At 37.8% G+C, this 24776-nt stretch overlaps 1 protein-coding gene and 1 pseudogene across 2 annotated transcripts in view; both read left to right on the top strand.

Annotated features, from left to right (window-relative positions):
* Nucleotides 1–24776, top strand: part of GRIA4 (glutamate ionotropic receptor AMPA type subunit 4) — a 394136-nt gene that overhangs the window by 105275 nt on the left and 264085 nt on the right. The window lies entirely within an intron of this gene.
* LOC125910489 (60 kDa heat shock protein, mitochondrial-like) lies at nucleotides 1598–2645 on the top strand (annotated as a pseudogene).

Here is a 24776-nt window from a genome sequence, read left to right as displayed (position 1 = left end):
ACAATATCATAGATAATTGATAAACTAGAAGAAAATATTTGTAGCATGTAACACAAAGAGCTAATAATCTCAATATATTAAGAACTCTTAAAATAAAAGAAACTGAAAACCAATGGAAAGTATGAAATAGACATCAGCACAAACTCACACATATTAAAAAGATAAAAATGGCCCTTAAGTATACATATCTTTTCAAGTTCAAACATACTTAGAAAAATACAAATTAAAATAATGTCATTTCTCAGTGATCAGATGGGTAAAAATTAAAAAGTATGACAACATATCCTCTTGGTGAGGCTGTGGCTAAACAGGGAGTGTCCTATATTATTAGTGAGAATGCAAACAGGCACAGTCCTTCTGGTGGAAGTTTAATAACAGAACTTTATATGTGTGTATGGTTTGATCAAGCAATCCCACTACTAGGAATCTGTTCTGAAAGGTACTCCTCGAATACTATATTTACACAAGGTTCTTCCCTGCAGGGTTATTTGATTTGTTTCATGTCAGAAGCAATTAAATTGCCCATACACAGGATAGTGTTCGATTAAAGTATGATGCATCCACACAGTAGAGTACCAAGAAACTGAAAAAGAATGAAGACCTGAGTGAAATAATATGGGGACATTTCCAAGACTTATTGTTAACATTCAAAACAAAAATATGCATGGTGCATGCAGATTGCCAGGCCTGGGCCACCAGGAAAGGGATGGAAGCCACTGGGTGACACAGACGGTGACATAGCTCAGAGAGGGGGCATGGATTGATTGCTCTGTGTGCTGAGCACTGCCTCCCTTGCCTCTTCAGGTGCACGCCCACAGCCTCACCAGGTGAGGCCACTGTGCAGGCAATGGTTCCTCATCTCACTCAGGCTTATGCCAAAGATGTAAAATTTGGTGCAGGTATCTGAGCCTTAATGCTTTGAGCTGATGCTGGAGTGATGATTAGTGAGTGAGTTTGTTTGAGCTGATGCTGGAGTGATTATTAGTGAGTGAGTAGTCCCAGAGTATCAGTCTCAATTGACTTAAAGGATAAAGATAACAATGTGTGGACTTGACTTGTTCAAGATGTTGCCACTAACACAAAGGAAAAGACCAGAGATCCCCCACCACTGCTACCACATCAGTATCCTCTCTTGCTAAGGAAGGCTTGGAGGTTTGCCAAGGTGCTAATCTAGTGGAAATTAGGAAAGGTGTGGTGTTAGCTGTAGATGCTGTGATTGATGAATTTAAGAAGCAGTTCAAACCTGTGTTGAGCCCCAGAGAAATCACTTAGGTTGCTATTATTTCTGCAAACCAAGAAATGAGCAATATCATTTCTTATACAGTGAAAAAGATTGAAAGGAAGGATGTAAAGACACCAAAAGATGGGAAACACTGAATAATGAATTATAAATTACTGGATTGCAGTTTGATTATGTTTCTTCATACTTAGTATACATCAGAAGCTCAGAAATGTGAATGCCTGTGTTCTATTGGGTGAAAAGAAAATGTCTGGTGTCTACTCCATTATATCTGCAGTTGAAATTGTCAATGCTTATTGTAAGCCCTTCATAATAATTACTGAAGATGTTAATGGAGAAGCTCTAAATACACCCATTTTGAATAGTCTAAAACTTGGTTTTCAGATTATAGCAGTCTGGTGACAATGGAAAAACCTACTTAGACACATGGCTATTGATGCTGGTGGTTCAGTGTTCAGAGAAGAAAGGTTGACCCTAAATCTTGATGATGCTCAGTCACACACTTAGGAAAAGTTGGATAGAGATGTTGTTGTGACCAAAAATTAGCCAGTGTGCTTGAAGGGAAAAGATAACAGACTCAAATTGAAAAATTTATTCAAGAAATCATTGAGCAGTTACATATCATAACTGGTAATTATGAAAAGGAAAAATTGAATGAATATCTTGAAAAACTTCCAGATCGAGTAGCTCTGCTGCAGGTTGGTGGGACAAGTGATGTGGAAGTGAATGAAAAGAAAGACCTGCACATGCCCTCAATACTACATGTAAGCTGTTGAAGAAGGCGTTGTTCTGGGAGGGGGTTGTGTTATTCTTCAGTGCATTCCAGCCTGAGACTTGCTAATTCCAGCAAATGAAGATATTTTCAATGATATAGAAATTACTAAAAGAACACTCAAAATTCTTGCAAACAGGGTGTGTGGGTGGCTCAGTCAGTTAAGTGTCCAACTCTTGATTTCAGCTCAGGTCATGATGTCATGGTTCGTGGGATACAGCCATGCCTCGGGCTCTGCTTTGACAGCATGGAGCCTGCTTGGGATTCTGTCTCTCTGTCTCTCTCTGTCTCTCTGTCTCTCTCAAAATAAATAAAGAAATAAACGTTTAAAAATATGCTTACAAAGGTCATTACTAAGAAAGTAGCTGTTGTAGGATCATTGATAGTTGAGATAATTATGCTAAGTTTCTCAAAAGTTGGTTCTGATACTCTGCTTGGAGATTTTGTGAATGTGATGGAGAAATGAATCATTGATCCAACCAAGTTAATAAGAACTGTTTTATCGGGTGCTGAAGAGAAGGACCATGGAACAGGTGGAATGGTCAGGGAGGATATGTTCTACTTTCTAGAATAGTGCTTCACCATTACTAATAAACTATGACAGGGTGCTTGAGGCAATGTTTCTCACCAGTAATTTTATTTATTTATTTTTTTTAAATTTTTTTTTCAACGTTTTTTATTTATTTTTGGGACAGAGAGAGACAGAGCATGAACGGGGGAGGGGCAGAGAGAGAGGGAGACACAGAATCGGAAACAGGCTCCAGGCTCCGAGCCATCAGCCCAGAGCCTGACGCGGGGCTCGAACTCACAGACCGCGAGATCGTGACCTGGCTGAAGTCGGACGCCCAACCAACTGCGCCACCCAGGCGCCCCTACCAGTAATTTTAGAGAAGTCAGTTAAAGAAGTTGAACAGGCTGGCTGATGTTAAGAAATTCAATATACCCATAGTTACTAGCTTCATTTAACAATATAGAATGATCTATCACTGCCATTGTTCATGCTTACAGATAATTTATTTTGTATTGTTAAATACAAGGCTATTTGTATATTCACCAAAAAAAAAAAAAATGAACAAACAAGAAATACACTGTGAAAGTGTCCATAATGTGCTATTCTTTATGTAATGAAAAAGGGAGAATGAGAAAATACACATTTATCCACTAATGTCTTCAAAAGAAATATAGAAAAATAAACCAGAAACTAATGAGATCGGTTGCCCACATAAGTTGGGTAGGAGTGGCAGTTCAAGAATGTGAACAGAATGAAACTTCTCTTAGTTTTCTGTATAGCACTGTCTTTTAGGACATACCCCAAAACATAAATAAATAAAACCGACCAGGATGTAGGGGAACCCAAAATAGAATACAAAAAAATAACAAATTTACCTAACGGTGTTATAAATGAATGACATAACTATATCGAAGGGGGTAGAGAAGACACTAATTAAGTGATGTGAGGGACAATATTTTGATTGCATACCATATGCAGATATATCCCCCACCACATACACTATATTGTATAAATTTGTTTTTAACAAACGTATTGACTAGAGATTCTGAAATACTATGTGCACACTAAGATTTAGCAGATAGATAAATATATTGTAGGTAATAAGAGTCGGGTTACAAATAAGAAAAGGGGAAATGCTAGAAAGAGCCCTAAAATTGGAGGTGTAAGTATGAACCCATGGCTTTAATATATATACAGAACCTTAGGTATAGAAATAATTATAATATGTATGTGTGTGTTGAGTGTCCATACATGTGTTTCCTAGCTCTGTCTACTGAGAGGATCTGGAGGCAAGAACATTCCAGGGGCAATGAAGACACCTGGCATCCAGATCTTAATTCCTGAATAGCATTCTACAATTAAAGGACAATGACTTTTAGAAACATGGGTGATTACAGGGGCACCTGGGTGGCTCAGTCGGTTAAGCGTCTGACTTCAGCTCAGGTCATGATCTCGTGATTCGTGAGTTCAAGCCCCGCATCAGGCTCTGTGCTGACAGCTCAGAGTCTGGAGCCTGCTTTGGATTCTGTGTAACCCTCTCTCTCCGCCCCTCCCCCACTCATGCTCGGTCTCTCTCTGTCTCTCAAAAAATAAATAAACATTAAAAAAAAGAAAAATGGATGGTTACAGGGCTAAAACAGAGAAAATATAGGATGAGGCAAGATCATCTTGTATCAGAAAGCAAGGAAATGTTTATAAAATGATTGGGTAAAGCATGAGGCAAAGGATTCAGTAGCCAACTTACAGAAGCTACCAATGGCCAAAATCTGGGACAATGTGAACAAAACAACAAAGAACAAGTAATGGTCATAAGGTTAGACAACCAAAGAATAAGTAAATATCCATGAGTCCCAAATGATGTCACCAGTAAAGAATTGAATAAATAAGTAAATAGGGGAGAAGAGACAGCCCTTGTCTACAATATAGTTGCAATGAATAATGTAGAAGAAAGGATGCAAACAGAAAATCACGGGTAAGCAAACAATATGGTAATTGTTGCAGGAAAGAATTATTGATGGATGCTAAAACTAATAGGTGAAGCTATGATAAGAAACAGGATATCTGAGTTGTCTCTAAGTATTTCTCCACAAAATACTTCTTAATAATTGAGGGGGGGGAATGTAACTTGCCCCTGGAGAAATCTGGTGGACACCATCTTATCCCAGTGACTGAAGTTGACATCACCAGTTATTAAGACCTGCCAGCATCATGTACCTCTACCCTGTGGAAGGCACAAGGGTACAGCATTTCTTCTGTGGTATTTCTGCCACATGTGACAACATCAGACCCTGAAATTAGGAAGCATTGTCAAAGACACAGTGAGGGACAGAAAAGGACAGCTGTTGAGGATGCTTTGGGTTACGATACCAACAGTGGAGGTAGAGGTGAAAGAAATGAACTGTAAGAAAAATAGCAAGTCAACAAAACTTGATAAAACAGTATTTAAGGTGGTGTATTCTAAAAAAATTTTTTTAATGTTTTATTTATTTTTGAAACAGAGAGAGACAGAGCATGAACGGGGGAGGGTCAGAGAGAGGGAGACACAGAATCTGAAGCAGGCTTCAGGCTCTGAGCTGTCAGCACAGAGCCCGATGCGGGACTCAAACTCACAGACCATGAGATCATGACCTGAGCCTAGGACACTTAACGAACTGAGCCACCCAAGCGCCCCTAGGTGGTGTATTCTAGAGAGTGAAGGAGATTTAAAGAAAGTCACCCATGGTAATGACTTACAATCCTATTTAGGCATGTGCTTTGTAACTCTGTGGGATTTTTAACAAAGTTTCCGGAGATATGAATTGTAAATGACATCTTTTTGACTAATTAGGCCTTTTTATTTGGTATGTTAAGTTGCTTGGGAAGCACTGTCAAGCAAATAATGATAAGCTTTAGGTTATGTTGTTTGGGTAGATGCTGTAGCTGTTCTAGAAATCCTATGAAATTCCTCAAGTTTTAATATGTTCTGGTGTGGAGTCATCACTTGACATTCTAATTATTACAGTGTTATGTGTCACAGAAAAAGAGATAAAAGAAAGACACCCCAATTTGTGGGCTGCACAACAGGTGGATAATCTTGCCATTTATTAACCAGAGCAGGAGACCAAGTTTTAGTGAGAATCATCCTCTGACTTGGAAAGACTGTTGATTTATTAATACTTCCCTCTAAAACATATAGCACATCTTTACCGATGATGTATTTTATTTATTTTATGTTGTACTTTATCTTATCTTATCTTATTTTATTTTATTTTATTTTATTTTATTTTATTTTATTTTATTTTATTGTTTATCAGATGTATCCACGGGGAAGCTAGTTTTTGACTGACAAATTTCACACTGGCAGGCCAGCTCACTTTGGAATACTTACCTTCATGAGATGTGGGACCAATAGATAAGCAGTCCTGTTCTCCCTGGTTTACTCTTGGTAGTAAATTCTTGCTCTTTGTAGCTTTAGGGATTTGTAGGAGGCAGTGCTGGCCTTGGTTATGTCATAGACAAGACCGTAAAATGAGTTGTGGCTCAGAGTACTAATATCAGAAAAATCTCTGACCCCCGAGCCCACTATGTCAAAAAGTTTTCTATTTGAAACTGGCAAAAGGAATGTGGAACAATATAAAAATACTCCAAAGGAAACATTTTGAAATTTTGAAAAAAGTCATGAATGATTAAACTGTATAAATCAGGAAATATTTTATGGCTTTACAAGAAAGCTTTTCTAATCACGCTTTTTAATGCTTTTATTTTCTATAATAAGAAAAGCATAATCATAGCAAAGATACACCATTGTAGTAGATAAAGCAGAAATAGAGTTTTATTCCAGTTAGGATGCTTTTGCTGAAGTCTGATTCTTTAATATTTGGGTCCGGGAAATAACGGGCAAAATTATGAAGAGGTCCATTTACATCTTATTTCTCAAAGTTTACACTTAATTATAATGTCATTTTGGGAGATAATTAAAACCAAATTCATCATGTCAGCTAATCTAAAGTTAGCTTACTTTTTATTCTGTGCACATAGGAAATATTTACAGGTACCTCTCATGCATTACTACGCTGCAGTATCTGGAGAGGGAGAATAGGTGTTGGACCCATTAGACATGGGTTCAAATTCCAGGGCGACTAGTTAGTCAAAAACAAATCTGCAGACCTTGAATATGGGTACAAATATAAGCCTCTTTTTTCTAGGAAAAAAAAATGGAGTAGAAGACTGACCTCATAGGATTCTTAGAGAATTCTTTGAAATTCTTGCAATGGTGACTATTGTAAACTGTATACTCTGTATGTGGATTTTTCTTTTACAGCAAATGAGTGGATTAAGTTTAGCTGATAGTGAACACATATGTAGGTTATATTTTCATTTTTCTTTGTCATCATATTTAGGAAAGCAAAAACTAAGTAATCAGTACTGAGATCTCATAATTATTTGTCATAAAACATCTTTTTCTTGGCCACATTGTGAAATAAACATCAAATAATCTATTTATTTGAAGATCATAAATCCCAATATATGGAACCATTGCTGAAGCACACAGAATCATCCCCACAACATACAAAATATATCTCATATGTGTAACTCAAATGTGTTCACTTTGGTTCAAAGCTGCGTTCAAAGATAAAATTATAAAGAGACGAAAAAATTGTTCCTTTTGTGTGATACAGCATATGCATGTTTTAGTTTGCCCAAACTTTTGCTCATGTTATAGAACTTAATTTATATGGAGTTTATCTATATACACCATTTGGGAAATAATCTGAAAATGAACAAAATAACAGCCATTCTTTGGAAACAAAATACTCTTCTTTCACTATTACATGGAAGGTGATATAGGGAAGGGAAGAGAGGTTGTTTCAGAGAAGTAAACCTTGGTTAGCATGTTCCTTGGCTTAGACGTAAGAAGGCAATCTTGTTGCTACATTTCTAACATGTGGCACCTGTCCTTAGGGTTTGGAACCAGACCGGACCAGGTGGGTCTTGAGGGCTCCCTGCCCTCTTGGTGAGGCAGTTTACCACAGCCTGGGATATTGGGCAAACTATGAAAACCTCTGTAAGTGGCTGTTTTACCATCTGAAAATGGGCATACAACAATACTTACTTTGCAAAGTTGTGAAAATTAAATGTAAACTATTGTGAAAATAACTGGCAAGAAATAAAAGTAAGGGCGTCTTTTCCTTTATCACAGCGTTTTTTAATTTAGTATATTTATTACTGTTTAATTTTTATTGGAGTATAGTTGACCTGCAATGTTACATTAGTCCCAGGCGTACAACATAGTGATTCAACTTCTGTGTACATTATGTCGTACTCTGAAGTGTAGCTACTACCTGTCACAGCATTTTTTTGAGAAGATTCAATTTTTAAATACATAAATTTTAGGGGTTATATATCATTGCATTGAAGTAAATAGTCGTTTTTATGAGTAATTACAAAAATGGGTTCACTTGACTCTCATTTTTCAAGAATGCCAATCTCACCAAATGAATACATATTTTGGTATATGTATCTCCATGGCCAACATCTTGACATTGGAGAGGAGGATGGATTTTTCCCTCCATGATAAAGAACTGGAATATCTAATTCATGTTAAACTGTCAAAAGCAGATTGTCTAGATACAGAAAAAAAACCTTCAAGATAGTGAAGACAAACACAAGCAAAGTATAAAGATCTATAGCTATATTCTTTTTTTTTTTTTAATGTTTATTTATTTTTGAGACAGAGAGAGACAGAGCATGAATGGGGGAGGGTCAGAGAGAGAGGGAGACACAGAATCTGAAACAGGCTCCAGGCTCTGAGCTGTTAGCACAGAGCTCGACGCGGGGCTTGAACTCACAGACCGCGAGATCATGACCTGAGCCGAAGTCGGCCGCTCAACCGACTGAGCCACCCAGGCGCCCCTATAGCTATATTCTTATCCATGCTTTGTCAGCCTTTTTGTTTACTAACATTTTAATCGTATTTGGGATGAGAAAATATGACAGCAATGGAAAAGGGATAAATGATGCAAAACTTCCCACCACCTGCTTTAAAATTACAATGTCAATTCATGTTTACTTCCCAATAAAAAAAATTATACCAACACAAATAGCCAGTTCTATTGTTGAGCATAATTTTTTAAAAATCACATCATTTGGTCCCTTTACCACATATAGTGTATCTTTTTTCTTTTTAAGTTTGTTTTCTGAGAGAGAGCATGTAAGTGGGGCAGGGGTAGAGAGAGAGGGGGACAGAGGATCTGAAGCAGGCTCCATGCTGACAGCAGAGAGCCCACTGTGGGGCTGGAACTCATGAAGTGTGAGATCATGACCTGAGCCAGAGGCTGACGCTTAACTGACTGAGCCACCCAGGCACCCCAAGTGAATCTTTTTAATATAGATTTGTTCTTTCCTTTTATTTTTAGGGGTTTATGATTCTTTCTTTTTTTGTTGAAGTATATCTGATGTACATGTTATATTAGTTTCAGATTATAACATAATGATTCAGCATTTTATACATTACAAAATGCTCTCCACAATGTCTAGTTATCATCTGTCACCATGCAAAGTTATTACAACATTATTGACTATTCCCTATGATGTACTTTATTTTCCCTATGTCTTATTTATTTTATAACTGGAAATTTGTATCTCTTAATCCTCATCACTTATTTCACCCATTCCCTACTTCCTTCCCCTCTGGCAACCACCAGTTCATTCTCTGTATTTATGAGACTGTTTCTATGTTGTTTTGTTTGTTTCTTGTGTTTTTTGGATGCCACATATAAGTGAAATCATATATTATCTATCTTTCTTTATCTGACTTATTCACTTAGCGTATTACCTTCAATACACATCCCTCTGGGTTGTCACAAATGACAGGATCTCCTTCTTTTTTATAGCTGAATAATATTACCTTGTATATAAACACCACATCTTCCTATTCCATTCATCTATCCACGGACCCTTGGGCTGCTGCCATATCTTGGATGTTGTAAATAATGCTGCAGTGAACATACAGGTGCATATGTCTTTCAGAATTAATGTTTTTGAGGGTGTTTTGGATAAATATCCAGTAGTGGAATCGCTGGATCATATGGTAGTTCTATTTTTACTTTTTGAGGAACCTCCATACTGTTCTCCACAGTGGCTGCCTCAGTTGACATTCCCACCAGCAGTGCCTAAGGATTCCCTTTTAACCACTTCCTACCTGACCCTTGCTGTCTCTTGTCTTCTTGATACTAGCCCTCCTGACAGGTGTGAAGTGGTATATCTCATTGCGGTTTTGATTTGCCTTTCCCTCAAAATTAGTGATGTTGAGTATCTTTTGTTGCGTCTGTGGCCATCTGTAGGTCTTCTTTGGAAAAATCTCTGTTCAGATCCTGTGCATATTTTTTAATCTGGTTGTTTTTATGGTGTTGAGTTGTATGAGTTTTTCATATATTTTACATATTAACCCTTTACCAGATACATAATTTGCAAATAGCTTTTCCCATGTGGTTGTTTGTGTCTTCATTTTATTGATGGTTTCCTTCACTGTGGAAAAGCTTTTTAGCCTGATATTGTCACAATTGTTTATTTTTGTTGCTCTTGCTGGAGGAGACCTATCTAAGAAAATATTGTTAAGACCAATATGGAAGAGTTTACTGCCTACATTTTCCTTTAGATGAGTTTTTTTTCTTTTCTTTTTTTTAACCTAGAAAAAGCTTTGAATGAGTTATCTATAAATAAATCACTATAGTCCAGATTTAAAAGTCCTTTTGGCCTCAGGCCATTCCTCATAACTAGTGGATGCCCATAAAATGTGAACACAGTACACAAAAGAAAGAAAGAAAGAAAGAAAGAAAGAAAGAAGAACATTTTTTAAAAGAGCAATGAAAAATGACTTTGTAAAGAGAAACCATACATTAAATTTAGAAATACTGTAGAAAGGTAAATATTACTGTTTTTTTTAATTATGTGATGAGCTGTTGAATTTCATGATGGAGATGGAGAAATAAGTGTTTATCTTTAGAAATCTGAGTAAACCTCTTCTACTAAGTAACAGGTTGCTACTGCAATGTAATATATAGAAAAAACTGTTCTGAATACATTTAATCCTGTGCATATGGACACAGAAAGGAAATTCACAAAATGAAATCATTTGGCAAAATGATAGGATTATGGGACTTTCTCAGATTTTTCTCTCTAATGCTTTTATAAGTAAGAGCCATACTTAATTTACAGAAACACCAACAGGTATTATGCATTCTAATTTTACCTGCAGGTGTTCATTCTTTCCTACACGATCTCTGGAGGATAATGTCCTTCAGTAAATTTTCAACTACCTGCCTCTCTACATTGTACAAGAAGCTTTGTACTTTAGGATTGTTGTTAAATTACTCAGGGAGGGGGCACCTGGGTGGCTCAGTTGGTTAAGCCTCTGACTTTGGCTCAGGTCAAGATCTCGTGGTTCTTGAGTTCAAGCCCTGCATCAGGCTCTGTGCTGACAGCTCTCTCTCTTTCTCTATCTCTCAAAAGTAAATAAACACACACACACATAAATTTTTAAATTAAATTACTCAAGGAAAATAGTTCAGGAATTATTAATTTATGCTAATTAAGAGCATAAAATATTTTAAAGATGCACAAACAGAACCAGAATGGAAATTAAAAGTAGCTTGAGGCCACTGAAATAACAAAAGGACAACTTAAAAATTATTAGCAACGGACCCAGAGGACGAGTAGTGAATACAGCTGCAGGGAAGAATTACATGTGCCCTGGGCAGGCTTGGACCTTGGGTAATACTTCACTGAGCACAGCTGTGCTCAGCTAATTTTGTTTGTTACCATTACAATATAGAAACTACTAAATTTAGAAAGGCCTGGAGACAAAGTCTATAAGATTTAGGATTTACAAAATAGTTTTTGAAGTGCTGGTATGTGAGAATTGTAGAAATTCTATCTCAACTTCCCAAGTTAAATTTACAGAAACATTATTACTTAGAGGCTACATCTGATAAAAACTAAAGATAATTTTTATTGTTCTTTTGGTGGTAGATAAGTCTCTTAAGTGTTTTTAGTTTCATTTATTTTTAGTTTTCATTAGAGGGTAGTCGACATACGATGTTACATTATTTCAGGTGCACAACACAGTGATTCAGCATCTCTATATGTTATGTTTTGCAAACCACAAGTGTAGCTCCCATCTATCAGCATGCATGCTATCACCATATCCTTGACTGTATTCTTTATGCTGAGCCTTTTATCCCCATGACTTACTCAGGCCACACCCACATGCCTGTACTTCCCTCTCCCCTTCACCCATTTTGCCCACCCCACACCCCCAGCCTCCTGGCAACCATCAGTTTGTTCTGGGGGTTTATAGGTCTGATTCTGGTTTTGTTTTTTTGCTTTTTAGTCATTGATTATCTCAAGCTTATTTGAGTAATTTTTAAACTAAAAGTTACAAGAATTAACTTGCAAATTCTTTAAACTTGAAGAGCAAATAGAAACAAAATTAACATATAATTGAGAGTCAAAGCTATCTGTGCACTTTTTATGTAAAAGAAATTGTACTAGGGGCGCCTGGCTGCCTCATTCAGTGAAGTGTGCGAATCGTGATCTCAGGATTGGGAGTTCAAGCCCCATGTTGGGTGTACAGATTATGTAAAAATAATAAAAAAAAAATTGTAGTACAGAATTTGTGTCGTAAAATTAGACCGAATTCAATTTCTCAATGTCATCACAATCTGATAACAATCTGACTTTTATACAACTGAGGTGACTACTTTTCTTACAATAAGTAGGTGGACAAGTCCCCATAGACGATGACATCTTTCTGACACCAATTAGCAGTGGTGTCATCATCAGCTGATCCTCATACTTAAATATTATCAGACATAAGATTGGTGTAGTCAATTATAAAATAATATTAATTATCATACAAATTGTAGTTGGCTCACATACAATAAACCCATATTAAGAGATGTATTTCCAAGTGATTATTTTATTTAAGGTCATCAGGAATCTATATTGTTCAAACCAGACATGCCAATGCAGACATTTGTTGAAACGAATTAACATCTGCCTTAGACATATAATAAAATTTTATGGTATTAAAGAACTGTGTAGTCTTAAGCACAGTTTTAGCTTTAAGTTGCAGCAGACCCAGATTTCTGTGTGTGTGTGGGGGGGGGGGGGATGGGGTTTATTCTGGCAGTTTGAACAGGTGTCATTTTTAAATATATATATATATATTTTTTTTTTAATGTTTTATTTAGTATTGAGAGAGAGAGTGGGGGAGGGGCAGAGAGAAAGAGGGAGACCAGAGGATCTGAAGCTGGCTCTGTGCTGATAGCAGTGAGCCTGATGTGGGGTTCGAACTCATGAATCATGAGATCATGACCTGAGCTGAAGTCGGATGCCCAACTGACTGAGCCACCCAGGTGCCCCTCAACAGGTGTCATTGAGAGCCTCCTATTAGTGAAGAGTCTAGATTAGGTTCCTTGATGTCCACAAAAGATTAACAGTCAAGCCGTCAGCTTTTCTGCTTTCTAATATAATGGACTCACCATCAACCAACAGCTCAGAACTTGCTGCCATCATGGGCAGACTTGATGGCAATCACAATCAATTGGTGTACAATTCTTATTTTTTAAAACTCTGATACTATATTTCACGGAGAATTTCTCAAGAGTGCGCTATCAGACAGGTCTGATCTTTGGACTGAGGCTGAATGAAACAGGGCAGTTCCGTATTTAATATGTATTATCTTGGCATCCTGCAAACATGCCAACCACAACTTGGTTACAATTAAAAGATGCTACAACTTACTTTACTATTAGATCTGTTAATAACACCTGCGTTAGGCATGTTTTGGAGGATATTTTCTATTAAATCACTGCCTTCCCTAAATGAATTCCCATGTTTGCAACATCTTGCTTAAGAATTTAACATTAGAGAAAGCTTTCCCTCCAGCCATGAAGTGTTATGTTTTGTCCCCAGTGGCTGTAAGAAACTGTAACTGGCCATGTTTCCCTTTTTGTTTTGATGGTCAATAAGCGTACAGGTAGATGTTTTACTTCCATTAATAGTCAATTGATTAGTACAAGAAATCCGATCAGGAAGAGGTCAACCACATCAACATAAAAGAATCAAGGAAAGAGGCACAGAAGATTCTGGATTTGAGCCAGGTCTTGGCATATGGAATGTGTTTGGATATTAGGTATAAAGGATTCAATATAATTCTGCCCTGGTTGGAATAGACTAAACTGTATGAACAAAAAGATCCAAACTTTTAAGGATCAGTAAAAGAGAAGTCATAACTACATGGGTTTTCGAGTCATTGGGGAAGGGGTTTTCCTCTACTTGGTCTTTGGGGACCCAGGATCTTTTCATCTTGATGTAGAAGCATCTTGTAACACATCCCTGTCATCAGCCTATAGCTGGCAGGGAAGAAGTGCAAAGTGCACCTGAGCTGTGAAGTGGGTCAAGCCTGCAAGTGACTCACATCGTTCCACTCGGGACTTATTCACTCAGTCACCAGTAACCAAGTTAGGCCCAGAAATGTAGTGCACCTTGGTTCCAGGAAGAAGACGATCTGAGGTATTGGTGGAGTCGGCCACAAATATTAAAAATAATGAACTAAACCTAAAACACAAATAGTCTTGGACATAGTACAAAGCATTATTTTTCTATTAGATGGTGACTAAAATTTCTTGTCAATTTCTTAACCATTACAGCTTTCTCTGTTTCCATTTATGCAAAAGCCTCAGCTATATTCTCAAAGGTTTCAAAATCTATTGAAGATCCTATATTGATGGGACACCATTCTACACTAAGGAACATATTTTAGCTGTGATTTTATATATATGTGTGTGTGTGTGTGTGTGTGTGTGTGTGTGTGTGTGTTCTAGGGAGGGCATAGAAGAAAGGCAATGAAAAAACTCTTATTTACATAATAGAGTAAAATAATTGACTTATTTCTACAGCGCCTTCGGTAATGTGTACCCTTCAAATGACTTTGACAGGTTGTAGTTATAAATGGATTCTCAACTTCCTTAATTTTAATAATTTTAAATGATCATCCAATGGTTAAAACAGAATGGAAAATTTAGTTTCCTAAGTTAAAACATATGACAGTCACTGGAAGCCTAAAATATGTATACTGTAATAGAATGTGATGTACAGGTACTCTGGTTAGGAAAGAACTGGTGGGCGCTTTCCTAGAGACCTCTGTACTGTGCAGATATGTGCATTTTGGCTGTACAGTATTACCAGAATATCAGTGTGGTCCCCTAGAGAAGAATCCTTGTATTTAACATCAACACCACTTTCTTCATAATATCATATTATGAGGTTTCATAACTCAGTGGAAATATCTGTAGGAAGCAGAGAGCAAAAATTATGTAAAAATGGGGAATGATTGAAAAATTCACACTCAGACAGACCGTAATTCAGTCCTGAACTAGAGAAGATACTACATTATCATGTAAATTACCTTGACGCCTTACTTTCAAAAAGGCAGATTGTCCTCACTTTCTACCACTTGATAGGCAGTTGCTATAATCCACAAAATAAGAAACTGAATCTTTGCCTTCCCCTACTCTCTGTAATCCTTATTACTCAGTTTTATGTAGATATTTATTTTAGCCAAATTCTCCATGATAATTTATTCATTAATCTCTGGAATATCCAAAACAAGGGAATATTTTCCCCCTTATTTTGAAAATGAGGTTGACATCTTTAGCCTCATAGCATGAGCTCTCAGTCCCCTGAGCCACATTTTTAAAATTCATTTTTCATGCCAGATCATGGCAAGTTTTATGACCATGAGTAGAGCCTATTTACTTAACAAAAGGTAAAAAATTTTTAAAAATGTAAGTGGGAATCTGCTTTTACCTGAGATACTTTAGCAGTTACCTTTTTTAAAAAAATTTTTTTTAACGTTTATTTATTTTTGAGACAAAGAGAGACAGAGCATGAATGGGGGATGGTCAGAGAGAGGGAGACACAGAATCTGAAACAGGCTCCAGGCTCTGGGCTGTCAGCACAGAGCCCGACATGGGGCTCGAACTCACGGACCGCGAGATCATGACCTGAGCCAGTCGGCTGCTTAACCGACTGAGCCACCCAGGCGGCCCCCCTTTTTTTAAATTTTTTTTAACGTTTATTTATTTTTGAGACAGAGAGAGACAGAGTTAAATTTTTTACATTTATTCATTTTTGAGAGACAGAGCCAGAGCGTGAGTCAGGGAGGGGCAGAGAGGAGTCCAGAATCTGAAGCAGGCTTCAGGCTGTCAGCACAGAGCCCGACATGGGGCACGAACCCACAAACTGTGAGATCATGACCTGAGCTGAAGTCGGACGCTCAACAGACTGAGCCACCCAGGCACCCCTAGCAGTTACCTTCTTAAACAACTCTTCATTACATATCCTTAAAGAACTTGAACTAAAACTAACCTTCCCTCTCAAAGCAAGATTCTGCCCAAAAGAGACTCTCTTTAATTCATCCAATTACATATGTTTCTGAATTCCTAAAAAAGACATCATTGTGAATAGGTTTCTTTCCTTGGAAATGAGGAATAGTCATCCTGGGAGAAAGAAACACAAATGCCCATGATAGTATATTTTTCCTACTTACAGGTCATTTTGGTAAGACTGACAATAAAAAGTGGATATAAAATTGAGTCAGACTGACTAAAACATTCAAATGCAGTCATTTTTCTCCTGCAAAAACAGAGGTGGATCATTGCTTAAGTGTGTGCTCAAGTCAAAACCAAAGTTATGTTCTATGGTTCACCTCAGATGTATACCCCGTATGTGAACAAAATAAGTGTAGCATTGAAACACTGTAAGGGTGGTAGTACCTGTGAAACCAATGTACACGATTCGCTGTCATCACACAAGTGTATAGGGTGTGTGTGTAGCACTGACTAAGGGACAAACCAGTTGAGTTTTGTCAAGATTGCAATGGTGTAGTTACTTAAATGGGTGTGATTGAACCAGTGGTGTAATTCACCCATGACCAAGCCAGTATGAGACTCCATGAGGAAGTTCCAAACACATAGAGCCAGACGTACAAGCTCTGCCTCCTCAGTCATGATGCTTTGCATAAAGCACATTTCAACAAATTTGGTTGGTTGGTTGGATGGATGGATAGATGGATGGATGGATGGATGGATGGACGGATGGACATATGGATGGACAGGTGGATGCTGCAAATGGACGTTTATGGCAGGTTAAGAAGATTTCAAAGATTCTGAAGCCAATATAAATAACAACAAAAAGTTATTGCTGAGCCATGATATCTCAGGAAGAAAAAAATGCAGCAAATATTCAGTCCACGGCAGATCAGCGATCACCTAACACACGCAAACATGGTTTTTAAGACACATGATGCAATGCAAATATTAACCATCAGTATCATTGTTCTTTTAGAAAAGTATGGAAGATGTCACAGGTTGTGATATGACAGAATGTCATTATTCATAAAGATGTTTACATAGAATCTTCAGAAATAACATTTGTCTCTTTGAGGGATTATCAATTTTAAAACATGTAGGCAAGTCTGTCTCTCTCTCCATCTGTCTCCATTTATGTGTGTGTATTATGTATATAAATATAAAATATATATTATTATATATAAATTGTAAGTATTTTATATATATATCTCATATATATAAAATCTTTTGGATACTCTTCACTGCAGTGAGAGAGCAATTCATTAAAAAAAAACTTGAATAGCAGAGAGTTAAAAAGACCACATGCCTAAAACGGAATTGATTATTTTCTTACCAAATTCTTTGCATATCTGGGGTCCTAATAAAGCCCCTTTTTAGTTTTGGTGGTAGTGGCTATGTTTTGAACTAACACCTCTTACAAGGAGCTAATCCGAAGGAGACCAGAGTTTACTGTTGGCATGGTTCTGATGGCAGGAGAGGGAATGTGTACGTGCCTTTCCATTCCATTGGTCCTTTGGCAGCTCATTCCTTCGAGCTACCAGGTTATTGAAATGGAAAAGATTTGTGTTTGCTGAAGCTTCTAGAGCAGAATTCTTGTCAATTTCAATCAGCTGCCTTCTTAGGAGTTCTGAACCAGCAAGGGGACACAAGGTGAGAAGTTACACATGGGTGAGCTTACATCATAGGTATGTCGTCGAGCTCCATATTTGAGCCATTAACAGTGCGCAGCTCTTATTCTTAAACAGGTGATCTCTCTTTCTTTCCCCACTTTCCTCCCTCCCTCCCTCCTTCTATCTCTGTCTCTTCCTGTCTTACTTTTTATTTTTCAAATTTTTATTTAAATTCCAGTTAGTTAGCATACAGTGTAATGTTAGTTTCGGGTGTAGAATCTAGTGATTCATCCTTTACATACACCACCCAGCGCTCATCACAGAATCTGAGGACTTCTTTTTGAGTCATTTTTAGGTAAGTTGGCGAATGACAGTTCAATGGTATTGATTTCTAGAACAGGCAAGCTGAACCTCTTCAGGCATCAGTACCTGATCTCGGAACTCAATTATTAAACTGTAAGTTTAGAAAGTGCTACCAAGAGTTCAGTTTTAACCCACAGGGTAGCGAGGACTAAATAGAATTCTTCATTTTCCCTGTCACTCAACATGACTGCTGGAGAGAACTGTGATCAGCATGAGGAATTACCAGAACGATTAGGTAACTCCCATGAGCCACATGGGATTAGTTCTCCCATGAGCCACAGCGTTTTGGGAGTTTAGGATTCCTGATCTGTGGTGCAGATACCTCTCAGCAAACCAGCAATTCTCTCTGGTGCATATGTATGCTCCTAAATTTTGTAAATATTAGCGAAGTTCATTAGAGAATTCTGAGCAGGCAGAAATGCGTGTATAATTATGAACTATTTAGTGCAAGGGCTGCATTTATATAGTTCTCAAGACTTGCCATAGTGGGCAGCAGGCACACATAACAGGCACTCCGGACATAGTTTATTTTTCAAATAAGCTTATTCTGAAAACAGATGCAGAAGCCCTCATCACTCCGCTCATTTCATTTTAAGATCGCTCATGAGCAGTATTAACTATTGTACTTTATTCGTTAATGTGTTGCAAAAAATAGTCACTTGCCATCTGTGAAAAGAACCTCTTCTGATTTTCTATACCAAAGGTGCAGAATTGTGTTGATGTACTACATTTTACCTCCAGCCTAGTTTTTTTAAAATTTTTTTAATGTTTATTTATTTTTGACAGAGAGACAGAGAGCATGAGTGGAGGAAGGACAGAGTGAGAGGGAGACACAGAATCTGAAACAGGCTCCAGGCTCTGAGCTGTCAGCACAGAGCCCAACTTGGGACTTGAACTCACAGACAGCTAGATCATGACCTGAGCCGAAGTCAGATGCTCAACAGACTGAGTCACCCAGGTGTCCCCAGACTAGTTGTAATTAAAGGTGTATGTTATGGGTATGTGTGTGTGTATACATGTATGTATATGTATACACATACACATACATATATAATTACATACACACACACACACACACACACACACACACACATATATATATAATTTTAGAGAAAGAAAGAGCAGGGGAGAGGCAGAGGGAGAGAATCCCAAGCAGGCTCCATGCTCAGCATGAAGCCTGTTGCAGGAGGCAATCTCACGAACCCTGAGATCATGACTTGAGCCGAAATCAAGAGTGGGGCGCTCAACCGACTGAGCCACCCAGGAGCCCCAAGGCATTCATATTTCGAACTAGCATAGCACATGTCTTGGTTCCCCTACTGTCAAGTAGCTGTTCACATCTCTGAGAGCATGCAGAAAAGGTGGATAGAGAAATCTCCAATCTGTATACTGCAGGAATGTGCAACATTACAGACTCGGGTTGTAGAACTCTTGGCAGCTCCTTGGGAATATCGTCCTAATCCCTGTAGGGAGATCAGGAATAAAGTATATTTGGGGATTACCTGGATAGGAGCTATCCAGTGATCCAGTGCTCACCAGCCAAAGTTTCAAATAGAAAGAGATGCTGGTTTCCAGAGGTCAAGTGGGAATGGGCCAGTCTGACTTGGAGAAAACATTTTTACAGGCAGTACTGCCTGTTTTGGGTCCTTACTGTTGAGATCGGACACTTGTTCCCAGAATTGGGGCCCACTCCCTAATTTTCCTCCAGCCCATTACACTGTGATTTGGGACCTGTGTTTATAGGCTTTTTGCATCTAGGTAATGCCTTTGCTAATTGAGGTTCACTGTGAAATAACCTTTTTTAGGGAGAGATCACTACAAAAGGTAGAATGGTTTTAAAAAGGGAGAAAATTCCATTTCTTCTGTGAATCGTTTAAACTTATTTCGGAGCAGCATTAATGACCAGGAATGCCTCTTCCTCCTCCTGTTTTCTGCCTGAATTTTCATTTCCCTTTCTTTTTTCTCTTCCATTTTCACAAACAGGCAGGGGAAATCCATAGATTCAAGGACTCTTGTAGTTTAATTTCTAGTCTCAGCATAACATCCGGGAACATGTGTTCTGTTGTTTACAAAAATAATCTATAAACCTTGACTCAAACAGGCACATTAAGGAATATTCTATAATTGGATTTCTTTCATTGATTCTACAAATATTTGTTAATGGTGCAAAGTGCTGCAGACAGATCCCTGCAGAAAGCCCCGCCCTAGTGGGGTTTACAACCAAACAGAAAATAAAAACTTAATTAAACAAGTAATTGCACAAACTCCTTGTGCAATTATTGATCCTGACCTTTATATTTTTCTCTCTTCTGCCTGGAATATTCTGCCTCAGCAATTTCCACATGGGGCTAAATCCCAGCTTCCCAATCATCAGTATTGGATGTGAAGAGTTTACATGGCCCAGGACCCACTGCCGCTAACATGTCAGGGAGCTCATGGTCTTGAGCTCAAAGACTGCTTTCTGTCTATGGAAGAACCAGCTGTCATCTTCCCATATTCAAAATAAAGCTTACTCTTTCCTAATTTTACATATATATTTTTATTTTGTTAATTTTTTAATGTTTATTTATTTTTGAGAGAGACAGAGACAGAATGCGAGTGGGTTAGGGGCAGAAAGAGAGGGAGACACAGAATGAAGCAGGCTCCAGGCTCTGAGCCATCATCACAGAGCCCAGTGCGGGGCTCAAACTCATGGACCATGAGATCATGACCTGAACCGAAGTCGGTTGCTCAACCAACTGAGCCACCCAGGTGCCCCTCTCTCTCCTCATTTTAAAAGTAAAAATGTCGATTCTAGTGAACTTGGCATAAGCTTGAAATTACAAAAGAATACCTGAAAAAATTTCCTCTACTTATTTCTCAAAGATGAATTGTCTTGATGTCTTGGCACATAATCTTCTGCTGTCTTTCCTAATTTGAAATCACACTGTGTATTTAGTTGTGAAATCTTCCAACACTGGGATGTTAGGCAGTTTCCAATTTCCCTCTTCTACTGTATTATTGAGTTGAGACACCTGTCTGTAGTAGCCTTTTCACATCACTCCCCGAAGGTACCTGGTATAAAAGTTAAGACTTTTCATAGATATTTATGTCTTGTGTTTCTTGTAGATTTATATGAATTTGTGTTTACATCAGCAGTAAATACAAGTTTCTGTCTCTTCATGCCTTTGCTAGTATTGACTCTTATTTCTTTAAAATCTTCTCTAATTTCAAAAATTAAAATGATATCAATTAATTTGTGTTTCCTTGTGGTTGTATTTAAATTTAGCTATAGCTGTGTACGGTATATGTGTTTTATTAAGGTATCCTAACTATACTACATGTCCATTAAATTATGCACATGAAAATGTAGGAATTTAAGTAAATACTTAAAAATTTAAACTTTTCAACCAAATTTACATGCTTAAGGTATTTTTATAATGAAATCTTACTACCACCAAACATATTGTAATCACACAGATTTGTCACTTCTGTAAATCAACTTAATTAAATGGATATTTTAAATGATTTTTCACTTGAACATTAAAACTTTTAGAGCTATAACAGCTCAGTTTTAGTGACCCCAGAATTCAATGCCAAGAAAAAAAAACAACTGGATGCTGGAATCTGTCAATGAATAATGTTGAAGAGATAGACTGATTAAAAAAGAAAGAGGAGAAGAAAATCGTCCTAATTACCCACAAACGTCTCAGCAGTGAGCAATCATGAGAAAGGAAATGCTGGAAAAGTACTTGACATTTAAATGTCAATTTAATCAAATTATGCAATTTTTAAAATGTGGCTGAGTGTAATGGGCTCTTTAAATTGTTTAAACCATGCCTTTTTCTAAAATGGTCCAGACATTGAGCATTTAGGTCCCTTAAGATGCCATTTGAACTAATATCCTTAAAGAATGATGTACTGAATTACATCATTTCACTTTTAAAATAAAAATATAAATTTTATTATTCTTCGAGAATAAAAGATATCACTATATCTAATGAAAACTAGTAATTGGTCAGCATTTATAGTAAGTTAATAACATGACATTCTAAAGGACAAATGAGAGAGTTAGGATGTGTAAATTCTAAGAAGGGAAATTATCCTAACCATGATAAAGGCAGAATATAGGATTCTTACTCCCTACCAACTTTATTTCCCTTAATTTTAGTAGAAACTAACCTCAGCCCCACTTCTCTGCTCCTCCCTCATTTAGACTATTCACTGGACAGAAAACTAATAATGATCTCATGCAGACTTCCCAATAGTATCAGGTTTTTTTTATATAGAACTATGAGAAATAGGTAGTAAATGATCAGAAAAGATACCTAGGGAAATAGTTGACCCAGTTTAGCTCCAAATCTCAATAAAATCTGAGCCCTGGGTCTTAACACGAATGATACAGAAGTAGATTTTTCTGTCTAGCTTGACAGTCAAATATAATTACTGTTGTTGGAGAAAAATAAAACTCGATATTTGATCACATTGTTGTCACAAAAACAATAAAGAGGATTCTGTGGGTGCAATCAAGAGCACCAGATTTGGAAATCAACGTCTGAGTTTGACTACCATCTGTACTCCTCACTTCTGCAAACTTAGATCTTTCTGAGCTGTGGTTCCCTCATTTATAAAATGTGAATAATTGATACTTTACGGTATTTGTATGGGGATTAAATGTGATAATATACAGAGAGCAATTAGAACAGTGCTTGAATAATTTAAGCTCTCAAATGTTAGCTCTTTTTAACAGGTCTTAGTAACAAGCAACAGAAACAGAAATTCCAGCTCATTTAAGTCAAAAATAATTCCTTAAAAATTTACTAAGTACTTTCCAGAAATGCCAGGAGGCCTGATTAACTAGATCTAGGACAAGGCATGAACATTGCCCACACTGACCACAAAATGGTCCAGTGAGGACCTGTGTGCTATTGCCTGGTTTCATCCCCGCACACAGCATACAGTCTCTTACACCAGAAAATTACTGTCGCTAATATCTGACTGTCACCATGGACAGCGCCCTGTGCTTGCTCCATTAACACTTAACTCCAATTGGCAGAGTACAGATCCTGGGCTATATTAGTTAATCATGAGTCAAAAGCCACACTGTTTGTTTGTTTGTTTGTTTTTTGCAAGGGAGCATTAATATGAAGAATTAGTAGGGGCGCCTGGGTGGCTCAGTCGGTTAAGCATCCAACTTCAGCTCAGGTCATGATCTCACAATTCATCCGTTTGAGCCCCGCGTCATGCTCTGTGCTAACAGCATAGAGCCTAGAGCCTATGTCTCCCTCTGTGTCTCCCTCTGTCTCTACCCCTCCCTCATTCAGTTTCTCTCTCTAAAAAATGAATAAACATTAAAAAAATTTTTAAACAAAAAGAATTGTTAGTAGAAGGAGCTTAACTCTTAAAAGGCATGCAAGAGGATGGTAAGGTGTCCAGAATTAGCAAATGCAAAAGAATAGTTAAAAACCCTAGGCTGAGGAAGAGTGAACAATAAGAATTAAAGACTATGACAAGGTTGCCTGCCAAGGTTGATATTGATGTCTTCGAAAAGAGTATAGCTACTGTCACAAATTGCAGCCTGCAGGTGGCAAAGAAACTTTCCAGCCATGATGGGCCAGTGCTGGTTTCTAGAAGTGGTCAGAACCAATTTGTGGAGTGGAGGGTGTGAACCAGCAGAATCAGACCTCCAGAAGCATTCAGAGCTGCTGCCTTGTGGAGGGTGTGCAGGCTTAGAGAAGTACTCGTGTGTTGCTGGAGGGTTCTGGTGGTCCAGAGATGCTTGGAAGCCTCTGGTGGGGACAGTCTGGCCAGGGGTGCTTCTGGAGCATCTCAGAAAGGGCTGCTGGACTGCTGCCTGGAAAAATGATGATGGATGACCAAGCACTTATTAGCAAAGGAATATGTGCTTGCAGTCACTTGATAGGTTAATTCTAGTGCCCTCCATTGATGAAGGCTTGCATCACCATTGGGCAAAGGAGACTGTTAACAGCATCTAGCATCACAAAGCAGGATACAGAGCCAGTATTTAAAAAAAAGTAGGATTGGAGCTGAGGGAAATAAGTCAATAACTTGTGCATGAGTCTACAGGTTAGTTGCCAGGGGTGCTGGAGAAAATAATATCTGGCATTTCCAGGCTCCAAGAGTCAGGAGGTGGTGAATTCCCCAAACACAGGCAAGCATTTCAGAGATCAGGCAGCTGAAAAGAAGGACTAACATCCGTGAACACAACATTCTTACTATTCATCACTTAGTACCTCATAGTTTGTGCATTGCTTTCACATCTGCTGTCTCTGTTGATGTGGCTGCATGTCCAGATTGTGTAGCCCACACTTAAACATCTTCTTTATATCTTATGTTTCATGTCATCTCCTTTCTTATGCCCAAATCAATGTCTACGAGTAAATTCAGACATGGGCAAACTACCCTCTTGGTAGCAACATTGTTAGTTTGAAAGAGTTCAGACAGCTTCATATGTTTCTACCACATTGTTTCAGAGTTATCACAGTCTCAGAAAATAATTGCAACCAATGGTATCTTCACTCTCGTACTATTAGATGAGACACTATTTGAGATAGGATACCGTGTTAGTATAGTAAACAAGTAGATAGAAGACCTCCCTGTATGTGATACAAATATGAAACTGAAGTTTGCTTGCAAATACATATTAATAGGCTCCTACATAATATGGAATTCATGTATTATTTGTATCTTTAAGAATTTCTTCTTCCCATTACTTGGTTTGTCTTTGGTTTCCAATGGCGTGTGTTTTTCCCGTTTTTCTCCTGTCTCCCTGCCCCAGCAGCATTTGATATTAGTGATCCCTCTCTGTTTTGAAGTGCTTGTTTTCTTGGGGGTACCATGGTATGGCACTGTGCTCATTTTGTCC

This window comes from Panthera uncia, chromosome D1, assembly GCF_023721935.1.
Source record: "Panthera uncia isolate 11264 chromosome D1, Puncia_PCG_1.0, whole genome shotgun sequence".
Taxonomy (NCBI): domain Eukaryota; kingdom Metazoa; phylum Chordata; class Mammalia; order Carnivora; family Felidae; genus Panthera; species Panthera uncia.
The sequence above is the reverse complement of the archived record's forward strand: the minus strand, read 5'-3'. Positions and strand labels throughout refer to the sequence as shown.